Source organism: Balaenoptera ricei, chromosome 3 (genome assembly GCF_028023285.1).
Source record: "Balaenoptera ricei isolate mBalRic1 chromosome 3, mBalRic1.hap2, whole genome shotgun sequence".
Lineage (NCBI taxonomy): Eukaryota > Metazoa > Chordata > Mammalia > Artiodactyla > Balaenopteridae > Balaenoptera > Balaenoptera ricei.
Window position 1 is genome coordinate 55536166 of NC_082641.1, and position 18266 is coordinate 55554431.

Below are 18266 nucleotides of genomic sequence, written 5' to 3' on the forward strand. Positions count from 1 at the left end.
TTAAAGATTCCAAATTCTTTGCTATTCCTCCCATTGGAAGGTGGAGCCTAATTCCCTTCCACTTGAATCTGAACTGACCTTAGCAACTGGCTTGACCAATAAAATCCAGCAGAAGTGACACTCTGAAACTTCTGTGGTTAGGACATCAGGCATCTTCCAGCTTCCGTGTCTGGGATCATTGCTTTTTCAAGCCAGATAAGGTGTAAGAAATGTGACAACTCAGAAGTCACTAAACCCTGAGAAGTTCAAGTGAGAAGGAAAGTGGCTATACAACAAGAGACCATGTGGAACAGGAGAAAGAAGCCAAGGGGTACCCAGGAAGTTGACATGTAAATGAAGAACCCATCTTGGAAGTGGATCCTTTGGCTCCAACTGCCCCAGCTAGTACCGAGAGAATCAGAGATGGACCATTCAACCAAGCCCTTCCTCAGTTTCTGATCCATAAGATTGTGAGCAAAATGAAATTTTTGAGGCAGGTTGTCATGAAGCAATAGATTACCAGGACAGTAACAAAATAGGAATCCATTCCAGGAATACGAGTACTTTCAACACTAGTAAATCATTCACATCAATAAGTCAAAGAAGAAAAATTATATGATCATGCAAAAGTTGCTAAAAAGATATTTGAAAAAATCAAAATATACTCTTGATTTTAAAAGAGCTCAGTAGAATATGAATATGTTAATACTCTCTTAATGTAACTTGCAAAAGAAAAGTTCTCAATCTAATTACTAATTTTACACCTAAAGATATAACAATAAAAGCACTCCATTAAAATGAGAAACAAGACAGGCATACACCTGTTATTTAACATCATTCTAGAAGTGCTTGGCAATTAAAATGGATACAAAAGCAAAATAAAAGTATAAATATTGAAAAAGAGGAGGCAAAAATATAATTATTCATTGATGATTTGATCGTCTAACTGGAAGACCTAAGAAAACAACTAGAAAATAACTAAAACTACTAAGTTTGGCGGGGAAGCCACTTGAACAATAAAATATTTTAAAAGCAATAGTTTTCTTATATATCCTAAATTAACCACTAGAATAATGGAAGAAACCACTCACAATAGGAGTAAAAGGTAATCATAATGCTGAGGACCTAAGAATCAAGTTAATAAGAATATACAGGACCAATATGAAGAAAATTATTAAAATTTTACTGAAAGATATAAAAGAAAACAAGAATAAATTAAAAGATATATTGTGTTTCCAGAGAAAATTACCCAGTACCGTAAAGATTCCCACAAAATTTATCTGTAAACTCAATGCAATTGCATTTAAAATCCAATAGGACATTTTTAAGTTGACAAAAGTATCATAAACCTAGAAGATAAACATGTAGGAAATCTCAGAATACATTTAGCAATATGGAATTGGTTAAGATAATTATAGTAAATCCATCCAAAGCAACACCTTGTACTTCGAAACGTTTGTGTAGCTATAAAGCTACTGACATGGAAAGATGGTCACAAAATATTATGTTGAAAAAAACTGCAATATGCTTAGTTGGAGCCCATTTGGGTAAATTAAGTAAACAAATAGAAAAATAAAGTATTTATACAGCAAAATATCAATAGTTATTATCTCTAAGAGATTACAGATTTTTTAATTTTTAAAAATTTTGCTTATATGATTTTTCTAATTCTTCTCCAATGAACATGTTATTTTTGTAACTTAAAACCAAAAATGTGGGCGTATTTCTTAAGTATATCCACTGCCAACTTTGCATCCTTGAGTTTATCTCAGCCTTTGCTTAAATCCCATCATATCTTGACCTAACTGCTTCTTGGAATAATGAATGACTTTACTATAAACATGCAAAGCTGCACTTTCTTTTGTCTTCAAACTACCGTCAGCATATGTTCCTTACTCTTATTTTTCCGAGTTGTTACTCACCTGATTCATTCCCTTCATGACTAAATTTTTTATCACATCCCACTCTACCTTCATCTTTCCAGATTGAGAGCATTAAGTAGTCAGCCCATCCTCATAAAGAAACACTCTCTTGCTCCATCTCTGTTTTTACAGCATCATTAAAATGACCACACGGCCAGAACTGAGCAGTATATTCCCAATTTATTTTTCCCTTACTTCCACTGCATAAGAATTATTCCCCCAAACGTAAAAATATCATCCTCCATATAATTTATAAGAATATTTATTGAGCCAAATATATGTATGGATTTCTTCTGCACTAACCACTGGGAAAACAGAATCTCTCTTTAGGTCAAGTTCACTGACAACATCTATAATACCGTAGCTTTTTACCACCCCCCCCCCAAATAGACATAGATTTGTCTAGAGTGCACAGGTGGATCTGTATTCAAATTCACAGGGAAGGTCTTTTGTGAATCAATAAGTGCTCTGCCAGTGTCATTTTTCTTGCTGTCAAAACGCCATAGTACAGGAAAAAAGGTCCCAACTCAGCCTGTGTAAGTTGTTAGTTTTAGGCTCTTTTCAAATTACTCTCTGTTGCGTGAGGTGGGGGAGGGGTGCGCTGCTCAGGCACAAACACACAGAATGTCTGAAATGGTCTAATCAATGTGCAGAGCTACCAAGAAGAAGTGGAAACTCTACCGTCTGAATTTGGATGAAAGAGCCTGGGAGCGGGGAGGAAACAGGACAAGACCAGGTGGCAGGCAAACACGTGGAGGGTTGAGGAAAGGAGTCAAAGGGCACAGCTAGCTAGCCTGGCTGCTACTGGAGCAGGCTTATAAATGTAACAGCTCCTGCACGAAGAGGGCGAGCTGGTGGGACACCTGTGAGTCACTCTGATTGTCAGCAGGAGACTGCTTGCACAGACCAGTGACAAGCCCGCTCTTCCGCGTGCACTATTTAATGTCACACGGGAGGGGGGTGTTGATGCCTCGCTTCCCTTTCATTTCTTCTCACCCAGACTGCCACAGCCTCCCAATACAGTTCCCTTCCTCTCCACTTCCTCTTGCACATTTGTGTCAGAGTGATATGTTTAAGCAATTTCTTATGTGATTGCCTTTATTTATTTTTTTCTTTTTTAAGTCATCTTCTGGTGCCTCCTGCTTCCTCTGCAAGCCTTTCAGGATAGAGCAAAAATCCCATCATGTGATATATATAAGGTCCTTCCAAACCAGGCTCAGCCTCCGGCCGGAGCCTCACATTATCCCAGCTCCCAAACCCTCCCCTCGCCTTTGCTGAGCATCCTTCTGCACTGAAGCCTTTGGCTTCCTACCTCCGCTTGTCGAGTATCACCCACCCTTCTTTAAGACCCTCCCCAAGCAGCCCAACTGGGGACCAAATAATCAACTTTTTTCTCTTTTCCTTTCTATTCTCAAAGTACTTTCGGTGAACCTCAATAAATCCCTTAATACAATAATAAAACAATAAGCACTTACAGAGCATTCATTAAATATTGGGTATCTTGCTGAGCACTTGTCTTAATTAGAGATCCTTAGGTTGTGGGAAATGGAAACTTGTTTAAACCAAGAAAAAGGGGATTTATTATAACAACTCAAGAAACCCAGGGCAAGACATATAATCAGGCTTCCAGAGGGACTGGAAAGTGATCAGAAAACAAGGAAGCTCCTCCCTCTCTCTCTCTCTCTCTCTCTCTCTCTCCCCCTCTCTCCCCCTCTCTCTCTCTCCCTCTCTCTCTCCCTCTCTCTCCCTCTCTCTCTCTCCCTCTCTCTCTCATTTTACAATGCCTCTTCCTGGTTGCTGCCTACTGCAATGGAGAGAGTTGCAAAGATCTTCCTTCCTCCCCTCCACCAACTACTACAAAACTATACATATGACTCCATTCTATTCCAGAGTGTTGAGTGAATATTGCTTATTTGTGCAGATCATTATGTATGAAAATAATTCTTGGGAAAAGAGCAAAAGTAGATTATCTGTATTAGGTAAGCATATCCTATTTAATCAAGTCTAAGATTCCGTTGATCGTGAGACACACCTCCATTTTATGTATCATCAACAAAGAAAAAAATGCTACCTTTTATCACTGTTAAGAAGCTGTCAACTGTAAGATACATTTTTATTTTTAGAGATGCTAAAATGTAAAACAATGATTCTTGATGAAATAATATGTAGAGAAAATAAAGGATAAGCTGCCTTTGTATAGCACCTAAGATCTCAAAAGGAGAGGTTGTTTACACCATCTTCTTGGGAGATGGCCAAAATCACGAGTTAACTAATACATAAGCCCCAAGTGGAGGACCCAGCAGCTGGAGATCAAACCACAAGCTGTCAGAAACTCATCCCAAAGATGTCATCAATGGTAGTCCATCAGTAATTAAAGGCCTGTTGGGTCAGGCCTTAGAGACCACCCAGATAAGACCTGCAGAGAGCTTGTCACAGGTTTTTGACCCTGAGCAGAAGAAAGATTCCTCAGTGTCTACTTCTTGGTCCCTGAAGCAACTCCACTCAGGAATCCAGATGTTCAGGCAAAGGGTGACCCTGCACCTCACCACCAAGGTAGACATTGCCCCTCTCCACTACGTTCCTCCCCTGGGGTGACCAGTGTGGTGGGTCAGAACAACAATGACTACTGCCCATCCGAGCCTCTGCTGCCCGCTTCTACCGCAGCCCAAAAATAGGATGTCAAGACCAGTTGTCTAACTGGGGACTAGGAGGACAGCTACAGAACTCTTCACAGAACCCAACTGTCTCCTTAAAATGGTTTTACTCACATTCAGTATTTCTTCTAAGATCCATCCATGTTGTTGCATGCACCTGCGGTTCATTCATATTCACTCTTGCATACTATTCTGCCATGTGAATGTACCACAATGCATTCACCTACTCTCCCATAAATGGCCATTTGGTTTACTTCCTTTTTTGTTTTCTGTTATGTATGGAGGTTCTATAAGTCATCATATCTGTCTGCTGGAACACATGTGCAAATGTTTCTCTAGAGTATATACCTAGATGTGATTGCAGGGTTTAGACTACATTCGTATTCAGCTCCACAAGATAATGCCAGGTTGTTCCAGTTTATATTCCTATATATGAGTTCCCATTACTTCAAACTCTACCAACAACTTGAAATTGTCAGACTTCTCAATTTTTGCCCATCTAGTAGAATGATGGAAACATACATCATTTATCATCATTTTATAAAGTTTAAACAATACTGAATAATAAATTGCTTAGGTATATATATACTTGTGCTAAACACACAAAAAAAGTATGTATATATATATATATACACATACACACACATATATACATACTTGTGCTAAACACAAAACTCAGGATAGTAATTACATCTAAAAAGAGCCAAGAGAATTGGATTATGTTTATATGACACAGGGACTTCCCTGGCGGTCCAGTGGTTAAGACTCTGCACTGCACTTCCACTGCAGGGGGCACAGGTTCAATCCCTGGTCAGGGAACTAAGATCCCACATGCTGCACAGTGCAGCCAAAAACAAAAACGAATACATATATAATGTACATACAATATATGTACAGTATACCTATTTTTACTATTCAAATAACATAATAAAATAATATTTTTGATTGCTTTATTCTCTGTTCCCACAACACTGAAATAATGGCTGCAAATACCTTTGAAATTACATTCTTACTGCCTCATCATCAGGTTAAAAAAAAAAAAAGTTCTTCTCTTCTTGCTCCAGATAGAAAAAAAATCTCAGAAAAGGACTCTAATTGGCCCAGATTAGATCATGTGTTCATCTCTGAGCCAATCACTGTGGTCAGGAGTGATAAACACTGTGATTGGTCTATCTTGTGTCCACCTCTGTGGCCAAAGAGGTAGAATCCGTTGCCATAAAGGATGGGGTGGCGGTGAAGGGGTATGAAAATGCAAAGCATGACACAAACCTTAAGAATTAATATCATCAACTTCTAAAGACCATACAAATAATAGGTGGCAGAGCTGGCATTCAAACCCAGATCTGCATGACTCTGGGGTGTGCGCATTAACCATTTCAATTCCAGTTTCTGCTGGATTAAAATATTTGAGTTTTCTCTAGTATTATGCCAGGATTTTCTTATCTTTGTCCCTCCATCTCTTAGAAATACTACCTGGTACTTTTTAGGTGTCTTGTGGAATTAATTAAATCTCCAAACTATAGATTGCTTATTTGAACATATTCTTATATTAACCTGGATGTGACCATTTCTGAGACCAGCTCTGTGGGTCTTGTGCTCAGAAGAGAACAGATGGGGATTTGAAGAGTGGGAGGGGGTGGAACATTTTAATTTCAAGAACATTTTAGCACCACAAAAATCAAAAGGGAAATAGAAATACTAGAATTTTTATACTCAGAGTTGCCTGATGATCAAAAGTGAGCATAAGAAGAGTAGCAAGAACCAGCTAACATACATTTTTCTTATTGAGAAAACGATAACCATCTACATTTGTTATTTCTATTACATTTTTTTTTGATAAACACTTTGGGAAGAAAAGTGGGTTTGGGTGGGGCCAATGGGGACATTTTCTTTGACTGTATTATTACAATTATTATAACAAAAATGTGTCCATGAGATTACTTGCAAATTTAAAAATAAATAATCACTGCCTAAATGCATGGTTTAAGTCTCTTGGCAATAATTACCAGTTTTCTGTCTCTTTCCACTTTCCCCAGCTGTGGTGATATGAAGGTATTGTTCAAAAAATGGTCTTTACCTTCTTTATTTTCATTTGGTCATGTTGGTTTTCATCTTGTTTCTTCCAGAGAATCATGTCTTTTCCTGGTACTTGTCTTTTACATTCCTTTGTGAAGCCTAAAATAAAGCAAACAAAAAAATCGTTTCTGGGCTTCCCTGGTGGCGCAGTGGTTGAGAATCTGCCTGCGGATGCAGGGCACACGGGTTCGGGCCCTGGCCTGGGAGGATCCCACGTGCCGCGGAGCGACTGGGCCCGTGAGCCACAATTGCTGAGCCTGCGCGTCTGGAGCCTGTGCTCCACAACAAGTGAGGCCGCGATAGTGAGAGGCCCGCGCACCGCGATGAAGAGTGGCCCCCGCTTGCCGCAGATGGAGAAAGCCCTCGCACAGAGACGAAGACCCAACACAGCCATAAACAAATAAATAAATACATAAATATTTTAAAAAAATCATTTCTTTGTTAAGTGTAATCTTCTTATTTCTCACTATTCATTTTGTCTTGCTTTGGAATGTTTCTAGTCTCCTCTGGACTTTGGATCTACATATTTAAACTTTTATTTTCATTTCACTCTTTCAGTGCTTTTGTTCTCCTTTCTCTGTTTCACACACAAAAAAATACATTTCATTTTAAATGACTCACCATTGTATTGCTTCCCTGGCTTTCATAGCCATTAAGTTGAATATAGTCTAGTAATTTAGAGTTGTGTTATGCTGTCTTCGTTCAGGCTGCTTCTAGTTTTGCTAAAGGATCTGTATGTGGCTGCAATTAATTTATTTTTAAATATTTTCTTTCTTTCCCTCTGTCCTCTTTTCTGTATTATCCAATCTATTACCCACCAGAGCATTATACTCTGATCCAAATTGTGCCTCATTCCAAATTTCAACTTTTTCTTTTTTCCTCTCCTATTAGACTCATTTTGTTTCTAATTCCAATCCAACTACCCACAGTCTTGCTTCACCAGAGGGTATAATACTGGTGTTTATTCAGGTGATTTTGAAGTGAGTTTTGTCCTGCATTTACTAGGAAAAAGGAGAAGGGAGGGGAGTAGAGAAATTGAAAATAATAATTGTTTCAGTCTTGAAATTAAATATTCCCTTTTGGCTATGTACACTGCTTGGATTTTTCTGGGCCCTTATTTAATCTTCCCATTGCTTTGCCTGTATTGACTTGTGCAGAGAGTAGGCTCAAAATAGCAGTAGAAGAACTAAGAACCCTGACTCAAGACCTCCTAGCCCTTTGCCCTAATCCTTTTCCCTTACCTCTTATTTAGCAAACATTAGATCCAAATCTATCCTTGTTCTTTGAGCAAAAGAAAGAAGTTTGCTTTCACCCTCTTCTTCTCTAGTCAGATTGATGTAAGCAAAAAAAGAATATGGTCTAGCTGGGTTCTGGAACTTTTTCCCGGATGGCATTACAGCCACGCCACAGGTGCAAGGTCTTTTTAACACACTTAACACATGGAAAGCCTTGGCGCAAGGAGCTAAGGCTAGAGGTTTCATGGAATTCATTAAATCTCCAAACTACAGATTGCTTATTCAAACATATTCTTATATCAACATGGATGTGACCATGCCTGAGACCAGCTGTGTGGGTCTGGTACTCACAAGAGAACAGATGGGGAAGAGAGCCCATCCCTTGGACTATCAGAGGGGTAGATCCTAGAGCATTCACCCACCCCTGCCATGGTCCTCTCTGGGTTGCCCACGAGGTGTGAGATTCACATGACTACAGCTATGGGCATAATGAGTCTGCCTCCCAAAATGAGATCTGTGGCCTCAGCTCTAAAGATCTGAAGCATTACACTGCTAATTATAGTACGGTGCAATGCATTCTCGGCTTCGGGTATCAGACTCATAGCAAATTTGAGATTAAAATCTTCAACAAACTGGTTTCCCACGTGCCTTGTGGAGAGATATGAAGGCCTGTGGAAAAACAAAAGACTTGACATCACAGAGAAGTTGGGTCCTGACTCAAGAGCTCTGGCTCTGTGGCCCTGGTAGACTGGCAGAGCCTATCTCGATGGCCATCAGACTTCAGTAGAGGTTGAATTAGGCTCTTACACACAAAGTCTGTCCCTTCGTCACAAGAGTTTCCACTGTCACCCCCACCATGATTCACTGACCCAAGTCTGGAAATCCTAGGGGCAGGACCAAATCTCACAGAAAACCGTGAATGTGTCCCTAAATCTTTTCCAGGCAAAGCTAGTGCTTCCTGTTGGTTAAAGCAGATGCCAATGAGTCCAAAGCTTGTGCAATACATGAGCCAGTTTCCCACAGGGGAAAATTCTACTCCGTGGTCAGAAACTAAACCTGTGAGTCTAGCCAGACATTTTGCAACTAAGAACGTAATGAAGTTAGTCAATTTTCTATTCAATTTTCTACTGTGTTAGAAGGAATAGTGTCACTTTAAATTCTGTGTCAGAACCAGCCTTTAAAGAAGTCAGTGGCTGGAACAAAGTAGCCAGGGGCTATCAATGAAGAACAAGACAGAAAGATTTCATCTGAAAAAGCAGGAAAACTAAAAGTAACAAAATCCGAAAAGGCTCCTATGATTAGAGCAAGCCAGACACAGGTTTATGTGTCTCTATGTTCTATGGACGCAAAGGAAAATTGATGTGCTTATTGGGAGCTTCTAAACTTAGGGAGGAGAAACTGAATTAAAGAAATATCAAAAGCAATTGCTAGTGGTGACACTAAAGATGGTAAGAAAAGCTAAATTTCATGTCTTCTCACTGAAAAACATCTCCCCTGAAGTAAGTTCAGGACATCCTCACACTAATAAAGGAAGTGGGATACATGAGAGCAACTACCAATGAGTTGAGACTAAGATAAGAAGGGGCAGTCTAAGAAAAGAAAATTATCTCATTCACTGTGATGGAAATGTAAATTAGTACATTTCTGAAAAGCAGTTAGGCAACATACTTATCAAAATCCTTCAAATATGTGTTACCTTTGACTTAATAACCTTACTTCCAGGCTTCTACCCTAAGAAAATAATTTAAAAGGTGGAGAAATAGGCATGTCACAGAATTATTTATGATTAGACATCTAAGTGTATAACAGGACAATCCATACTATAGAAAATTATGCATTTATTTAAATTGCACCTTTAAGATTAGTCAGTAATATGAGATCATGCTCATAATATGTTAATTAAAAGAATAGATGCAATATAAGTAGAATTATCTTAGGTTTGTTTATATATTTTTTGCAAAGAAATACAATATTAATTGTGGTTATTGCTCAATTGTAGAATCAGAGTTCATATTACCAAATTTTCCAAAACAAACCAGTATTACTTTTATGATCACAACAGAAGTTATTTTTAAAGAAAATTTTAAAGTTTATGCCACAGTGTTGGGAAGAGGGGAGAGCAGAATACAAAACTGTATAAGAAAAAAAAGTCTAAAAGGAAATACATAAAATTTCTAAGTATTAATTTTTGTTATTTTAGGACTGTAGGTTGCTGTATAATAATAGTTTTCTACTTTTTGATATTTTTCTGTAGAGAAAATATATCTTTTTTATACTGGAAGTAATATTTTAAAATTTTCTCATTAAGGATAATGAAACCACCTAAGAAATATATAAGGGACTTCTTTTTATTTGGTCTTTTATTGAAAGATGTAATAAGATGAGAGGGACTTTTCACATTTTTCTAAAATTGGCCACCAAACTCAAAGCGAGTGACAAAAACCAAAAAGATACCATGTGAAAGACAAAAAGCAAGAGGAGGGGCAGCCCTTAAGAGAGAGGACTAAACCGGCTCAGCTACCCTGCCGAGCCCTGCCACCCCTCTCCAGCTTCTACCACGCAGACAGCTGTGGGATGCAGAAAACTTAAGGAGAATCTTTGTAATCATGAGTCACTGGTCTGGCCTAAGGGAAGAGCGCTACTGTTTGCAACTGGGGAGGCCATGAAAATGCACCTCTCAGATGTCCTACTGCAGGGAGCGCAAACAACTGCACCAGCTGCTGCACACTGGAATCTACCATCACATTTGAGCCAAGATCAGGCTTTCCATTGGCTGCTCCCAGACTAAAGACTGAGGCAGCAGGGATGCTAAGGCAGTATCCTTAGTGGTAAGGATACCAACTGTAAGGGATACCATTCCAAGAGCCTTGACAAAACTTCCTTAGAACTGCACTGAAGTCTAAGGCCTTCCTTTCTTCCCTTTCTCCTATGCAGAGGTCAGAGCAGCATCACCATCTGGTGGGTCTCCCTGCTTTCTCCAGCTCCTGCCCCTTTCCTCTTAAAGCATTTCCCCCAATAAATCACTTACACATCTAATCCCATCTTGGCATCTGCTTCTCTGAGGACCTGGGTAACACAGGGCACTCCTCTATCCATTCAACCACCTATAGAACCCAACAATAGAACCATACCAACCACTGGGAGAGTAGACTATCACACGGCTCCCCATTTTTTTGGGTTTCCCATCTCTTTGCAATTTCTCTTCTCCTGATGCTAATATAGGTACTTAATCCCAATCAGCAAGTCTGGTTCGTATGCATTTTCCATGGGTCAAATGAATACTGTAGCATGTAGATGGATTTGAATGGTGTTGCTTGTACCCATCCAATAGATTTAAACTACTCAGATTTGAAGTTTCATGAGGATTCAGAGTAAGGGCCTGTGGAAAGCCTTTGAGAAGGCCCCTGGCAAGGAACTGGGAGCAGCCTCTAGGACATCAGCAGTCCTGGGCCAACAGCCAGGGAACTGGAACCTCAGTCCTACAACCACAAAGATGTCCTGCCAACAGCCTGAATGGGCTTGAAAGTGGGCTCTTCCAAGATGCTCCAGATAATGCCTCATTAGCTGACTCCTTGAGTGCAAGAACCTAAGCAGAGAACACAGTTGGGCCATGCCTGACTTCTGACCTACAGAAACTATGATGTAATAAATGAGTGTTGTTTTAAGCCAATAAGATTGTGATCATTTGTAATGCTGCAATAGAAAACTAATACAATGAGATTCAACAGCATGTATTTGATAGCAGTAATGGAGAAAAGTCAACCACTTTGTGCCTCTACCAAGTTCAGAATACTTAATAAATTAATTACAAATGTTTTATTATCAAGTTTGCCTCGTATTACTAAGTGAATACATTCAAGTGTTTCATAAGCAAATTATATCTACTGTACAATGCAGTGGCTTAAAAATGTAATCTGTTACCTCAAATTATAACTATTTATAACCAATAATCATTCCCTATGGTCTACTTTTTAAATTACCACATATATGTCTCATACCTAAATTAATGGCACAATATTTAAAATAATCAACAATCTCCATAGTTCCTGAAGGAGGCAGGAAAGGAAGGAAAGCAAATATAAGGTACAGTCAGGGTACAGTCATTCCTCAGTATCCACAGGAAATTGGTTCCAGGACCCCTCTCAGATACCAAACCCCTGGATGCTCAAGTCCTTTACATAAAATGGTGTATTATTTGCTTATAAACTATGCACATTCTCCCATATAATTTAAATCATCTCTAGATTACTTATAATACCTAATAAGTTTAAATGCAATGTAAATACTATTGTAGATACGATGTAAATGCTATGTGAATAGTTGCCAGTGTGCGGCAAATTCAGGTTTTGCCTTTTGAAACTTTCTGGTATTCCTTTTTTTTTCTATTTTTGATCTGCGGTTGGTTGAATCCATGGATGTGGAACCTATGGATACAGAGAGCCGACTACATTCTATCACTGTCTCTTATTGAGTGAGCTGACCACAGCCTCACCAAAAAATGCAGCTGGTTTCTTCTTTATGCAGGACATCTCCAGAGAGGTCACTTGGAAGCCCTGCATCTATGAACAGTCCATCGAGGGAAAGAGGGAGAGAATTTATCTGCCAGGTTCTTCCTGTCTACTATCTCCACTGGTCTAAGGATCCCTCTACACTTCTGGGTGTGTTAACTCCCTTAAACGTCTGGTGTGTTAGTGTTACCCAACCTCTCCAATTAGCCCCTTGCATGCCACTTTCCAACAATTCTTCTGAGCTTGGACATGGTAGAAAGGCAGGGGTGGGGTTGCTGCAATTCCTGCCCAATGAGCATGATAGAGTCATGCACAAGCAGGGCTCTCACCCTGGAAAGACTGGAACAGCTGACAGTGTTTTAGGGGAAGGTGATGGCCAAAGGTTCTCCACTGAGCAAGTGGCCAGGGCCCAGAAGGTGGAGCCAAGCATATCTGAAGATGTCCATAAACTTGGACTTCACAGCCCCAAATCTACTGTTTGCACTGCACCACCCTTCCCATTATCTTGACAACTAGGTAACAGAGAATTGACCCATTCCCCCCACTGCGTCTAAGAAACAGCTACTTCTTTCTTTTTACCACCATCCTTAATTCTGGGTTCCTCCATCTGGTTTACATTTCTTCCCAGAAAGCTCTTGATGCCCTTATTTCCAAACTCTTCTCTGTACATGAAGCTATTTCTTTCCCACCAATTTTTGTAATCCATGCTGGAAAACACACCCAGAGCCCCTGGGCTCCTGCCCATTCTGCTTTTCATTATTGCAATTGCAATGTGGTTAAACCAGTAATGTGGAAACCATGTGTGTGCGTTTGCAGTGTATTCTACTCCAACATTTGATAAGAGTGGGCTTAATACACACATAGGCACACACAACACACACTTCTCTTCTGGGTAGTGCAGTGTTTGAATGAAGTGTTTGATGACATCTCTGGGAAAGGAGGAACAGAGAGGAAACGTCTGTGTCTGAAGTATAAGCCTTCCAGTTTCAAAATGGGAAATATTTCAAAACTAGTTGCACTAAACCCTTATGTGCAGTGGACAAAAACCTTATGAGAAACATGAAAAATTTAAAAATAGGCCATTAATAAATAAAAACATTTTTCCCACAGATAAACCAAGCTTTCAGTGCTTTAGCAAAGGCCTTCTTTTGACATTTACAAGCTTCTTGCATTTATATTCAAACTCATCAAAAATTGTCCCTAAGTGACCACACAATCACTTTCTGTGGTTTTTCTTCTTTCCTCTTGATTAGTTTTTCTCTTCAGACCTTCGGCTATTTTGCTACTGTTACCATGAATGAAGTTCCTACCACCGTTAAAAGAAAGAACGATGAATAGCACTGCTGTATTCTCAAGTTTTTTCACCGTGAGCAGGAAAGGACCATTTAGAGATTGATCTCCCCATCAGAGAACCATGTCACCCTATCTCCCTGCTCTGCAACTTGCCACAAGGTTGATTGTAAATATAATATATATGAAAATGAAGGAGGAAAATATATGCAAAACTTCAGTGGTGGTGCAGGGGGCTGGAAACAATGTTGTGTGGTACATCATTTCATCGGAATTTCTCATTTTCAGGACATTGGCTCTAAAATTACTGTAGTCATAGTGTTTAATGTTCCTGCATTGGGATTCCAGAGTTTTTTTAAAAATGATTTGAAGTCAGAAAAGCAAGACTGACTTATTTGGACCAATGCTGTAGTGTGACAAAAAATTTGCAAGAAAATAAGAAATGCTATAAACACACACACACACACACAGACTTACAGTGAGCTTAATACTCTATCAGTAGAACACTGAGGAGGGTGTCAGTAAAAGAAGAAACATAATAGTAACTAGTGAAGCTTAAGTTTGAAGGCCCTGGGAGGGGATCTAGCAACATGGTCAGAGGTTTTTGTGCAATTTGCAAAAATAAGCTATTTTAACCAAAATGGTTAAGACTGCTGTCTCTCTACTCCAATTTCCCCTCTGTGTTGAAGGGGAAAAAAAAGAGAGGACCCAAATAAACAAAATGAGACATGAATAAGGAGAAATAATAACCAATACCACAGAAATACAAAAAATCTCAAGAGATTATTATGAAGTTATATGCTAACAAATTAGACAACCTAGAAGAAATGGACAAATTTCTAGAAAATACAACCTGCCAAAACTGAGTCAAGAAGAAAGAGACAATTTGAACAGCCCGATCACTAGGAGTGAAATTGAATTTGTAATTAAAAAAAAAAAACAACTCCCAGCAAACAAAAGTCCAGGACCAGACAGCTTCAAAGGGAAATTCTACCAAATATATAAAAAAAAGAACTAATACCTCTCCTTCTCAAACTATTCAAAAAAATTAAACAGGAGGAAACACTCCAAAATTCATCTTATGAGGTCAGAATTACCCTGATTCTAAAACCAGACCAAAACAGTACAAAGAAAGAAAATCACAGGCCAATAGCTTTGATGAATATAGATGCAAAAATCCTCAACCAAATAGTAGCAAACTGAATCCAACAATATATAAAAAGTATCATACATCATGATCAAGTTGGACTTACTCCAGGGTCACAAGGATGGTTCAACATATGCAAATAAATCAATGTGATACACCACATTAACAAAAGGAAAGGGACTTCCCTGGTGGCACAGTGGTTAAGAATCCGCCTGCCAATGCAGGGGACACGGGTTCGATCCCTAGTCTGGGAAGATCCCACATGCCGCGGAGCAACTAAGCCTGTGCACCACAACTACTGAGCCTGTGCTCTAGAGCCCGCATGCCACAACTACTGAGCCCACATGCCACAACTACTGAGCCTGCACGCCTAGACCCCATGCTCTGCAACAAGAGAAGCCACCACAATGAGGAGCCCGTGCACTGCAAGGAAGAGTAGCCCCTGCTCGCCGCAACTAGAGAAAGCCCGCACAGCAACAAAGACCCAACGCAGCCAAAAATAAATGTAAAAAAATAAATTTTTTAAAAAAAGGAAAGACCAAAAAATCACATGATCAACTCAATAGATGCAGAAAAAGCATTTGACAAAATTCACCATCCACTCATGATAAAAACTCTCATCAAAGTGAGTACAGAGGGAACATGTCAACATAAAGGCCACTTACAACAAACCCACAGTCAACATCATACTTGAAGGTGAAAAGCTGAAAGCTTTCCCACTAAATTCAGGAATAAAACAAGAATGCCTACTCTCACTACTTCCGTTTAACATAGTATTAGAAGTCCTAGCCACAGCAATCAAACAAGAAAAAGAAATTAAAAGTATTTAAATTGGAAGAGAAGAGGTAAAACTGTCACTATTTAAAGATAACATGATACTTTATATAGAAAACCCTAAAATCTCAACCCAAAAACTATTAGAACTAATAAATGAATTCAGCAAGGTTGCAGGATACAAGATTAATATACAGAAATCTGTTGCGTGTCTATACACTAACCCTGAAATATCAGAAAGAGAAACTAAAAAAAAAAAAAAATCCCATTTAAAATTGCATCAGAAACAATAAAATACCTAGGAATAAACTTAACCAAGGAGGTAGAAGACCTATATTCTGAAAACTACAAAACACTGATGAAGGAAATTGAAGATGATAGAAAGAAATGGAAAAATATCCTGTGTTCTTGGATTAGAAGACTTAATATTATTAAAATGAACATACTACTGAAGGCAATCTACAGATTCAACACAATCCCTATCAAAACACCAATGGCATTTTTCACAGAACTAGAACAGATAATTTTAAAATTTGTATGGAAATACAAAAGACCCCATAGAGCCAAAACAATCTTAAGAAAGAAGACTGGAGCTAGAGGAATCATGCTCCCTAACTTCAGACTATACTACAAAGATATACTCATCAAAACAGTATGGTACTTGCACAAAAACAGATACATAGATCAACTGAACAGACTAGAGAGCCCAGAGATAAACCTATGCACTTATGGTCAATCAATCTATGACAAAGGAGGCAAGAATATACAATGGAGAAAAGACAGTCTCTTCAATAAGTCATGCTGGGAAAACTGGACAGCTACATATAAAAGAATGAAATTAGAACATTCTCTAACACCATATACAAAAATAAACTCAAAATGGATTAAAGGCCTAAATGTAAGACTGGAAACCATAAGACTACTGGAGGAAAACATAGTCAGAACACTCTTTGACACAAATTGTAGAATATTTTTTTGGATCTGTCTCCTAAATTAAATAAAAGTAAAAATAAACAAATGGGACCTAATTAAACTTAAAAACTTTTGCACAGCAAAGGAAACCATTGACAAAACAAAAAGATAACCTATGGACTGGGAGAAAATATTTGTAAATGATGTGACCGACAAGGGATTAATATCCAAAAATATATAAACAGCTCATACAACTCAATATCAAAAAAACAAACCCAATCAAAAAATGGGCAGAAGAAATAAATAGACATTTTTCCAAAGGAAACATACAGATGCCTAACAGGCACATGAAAAGATGCTCAACATCACTAATTATTAGAGAAATGCAAATCAAAGCAATGAGATATCACCTCACACCTGTCAGAATGACAATCATCCAAAAGTCTACAAATAACAAATGTTGGCGAGAATGTGGAGAAAAGGGAACACCTGTACACTGTTGGTGGGAATGTAAATTGGTACAGCCACTGTGGAAAACAGCATGGAGGTTCCTCAAAAAACTAAACTTAGAACTACCATATGACCCAGCAATTCCACACCTGGGCATATATCTAGAAAAGATGAAAACTCTAATTTGAAAAGATACATTCACCCCAATGTTCATAGCAGCACTATTCACAATAGCCAAGACATGGAAGCAACCCCAGTGCCCTTTAACAGAGGAATGGATACAGAAGATGTGGTATATATCAATATATATGCAATGGAATATTACTCAACTATAAAAAGGAATGAAATTCTGTCATTTGCAGGAACATGGATGGACCTAGAGATTATTATGCTTAGTGAAATAAGCCAGATAGAACAAGACAAATACTGTATGATATCACTTATAAGTGGAATCTAAATAATAATACAAATGAATGTATATGCAAAAAAGAAAGAGACTCACAGACATAGAAAACAAAATAGTGGTTACCAAAGGGGAGTGGGAAGGGGGAGGGACAAATTAGGGGTAAGGGATTAACAGATACAAACTACTATGTATAGAATAGATAAGCAACAAGGATATCTTATATAGCACAGGGAATTATAGACATTATCTTGTAATAAATTATAATGGAATATAGTCTTCCAAAATACTGAATCACTACAGTATACTCCTGAAACTAATATAATATTGTAAATAACCATATTTCAATTAAAAAATACTAAATAAAAAATTGCAAAAGTAAGCTATTTTACCCAAAATGATTTAAGATTGCTCTCTCTCTCTCTCTATTCCAGTTTTATTGGATGGCATTATACAGGCCAGGAGCATGTGGGGGATCCAACTAAGAGAAAGTTGAGTTGAGGATACGTTTCATTTGGGTTTAACAGAAAAGTAAAATGTATTTCAGTGATTCTCAGTCACTCCTGTGTTAGTTGTGTGACTGTTAGTGTCCTGGTAGAGCAATGACTTCCAGGAGCTCTCAGATGATCCCTGAGAGACACAGAGGTATAGAGGAAGAGATTGCATCTCAATATAAACATGTACCTCAGGGCTCTTTCAGAAGTGTATTGGGTAGTCAAAAGAAACCAGTTTGAAATGTAACAAAATCAGAAGCTAATATACGTAAAACTCTTCTAATCATCAGATCTACTAAAAGATAAGTAGAGGATTCAGACTGTATTGATACCTCATCAAAACAGAAGTTTTCTCCTCGACAGAGATTTTTTGAAATGTGATAACAATCCTAAAAATGTACACAATACCTTTCTAAACTATC

At 38.4% G+C, this 18266-nt stretch overlaps 1 long non-coding RNA gene across 3 annotated transcripts in view; it reads right to left on the reverse strand.

Annotated features, from left to right (window-relative positions):
• Positions 1–18266, reverse strand: part of LOC132363646 (uncharacterized) — a 532506-nt gene that overhangs the window by 380279 nt on the left and 133961 nt on the right. For all 3 annotated transcript variants that reach the window (XR_009502630.1, XR_009502629.1, XR_009502628.1), the window contains exon 2: positions 6633–6730. This is a non-coding gene — a long non-coding RNA (uncharacterized LOC132363646). The remainder of the gene's footprint in view (positions 1–6632; positions 6731–18266) is intronic.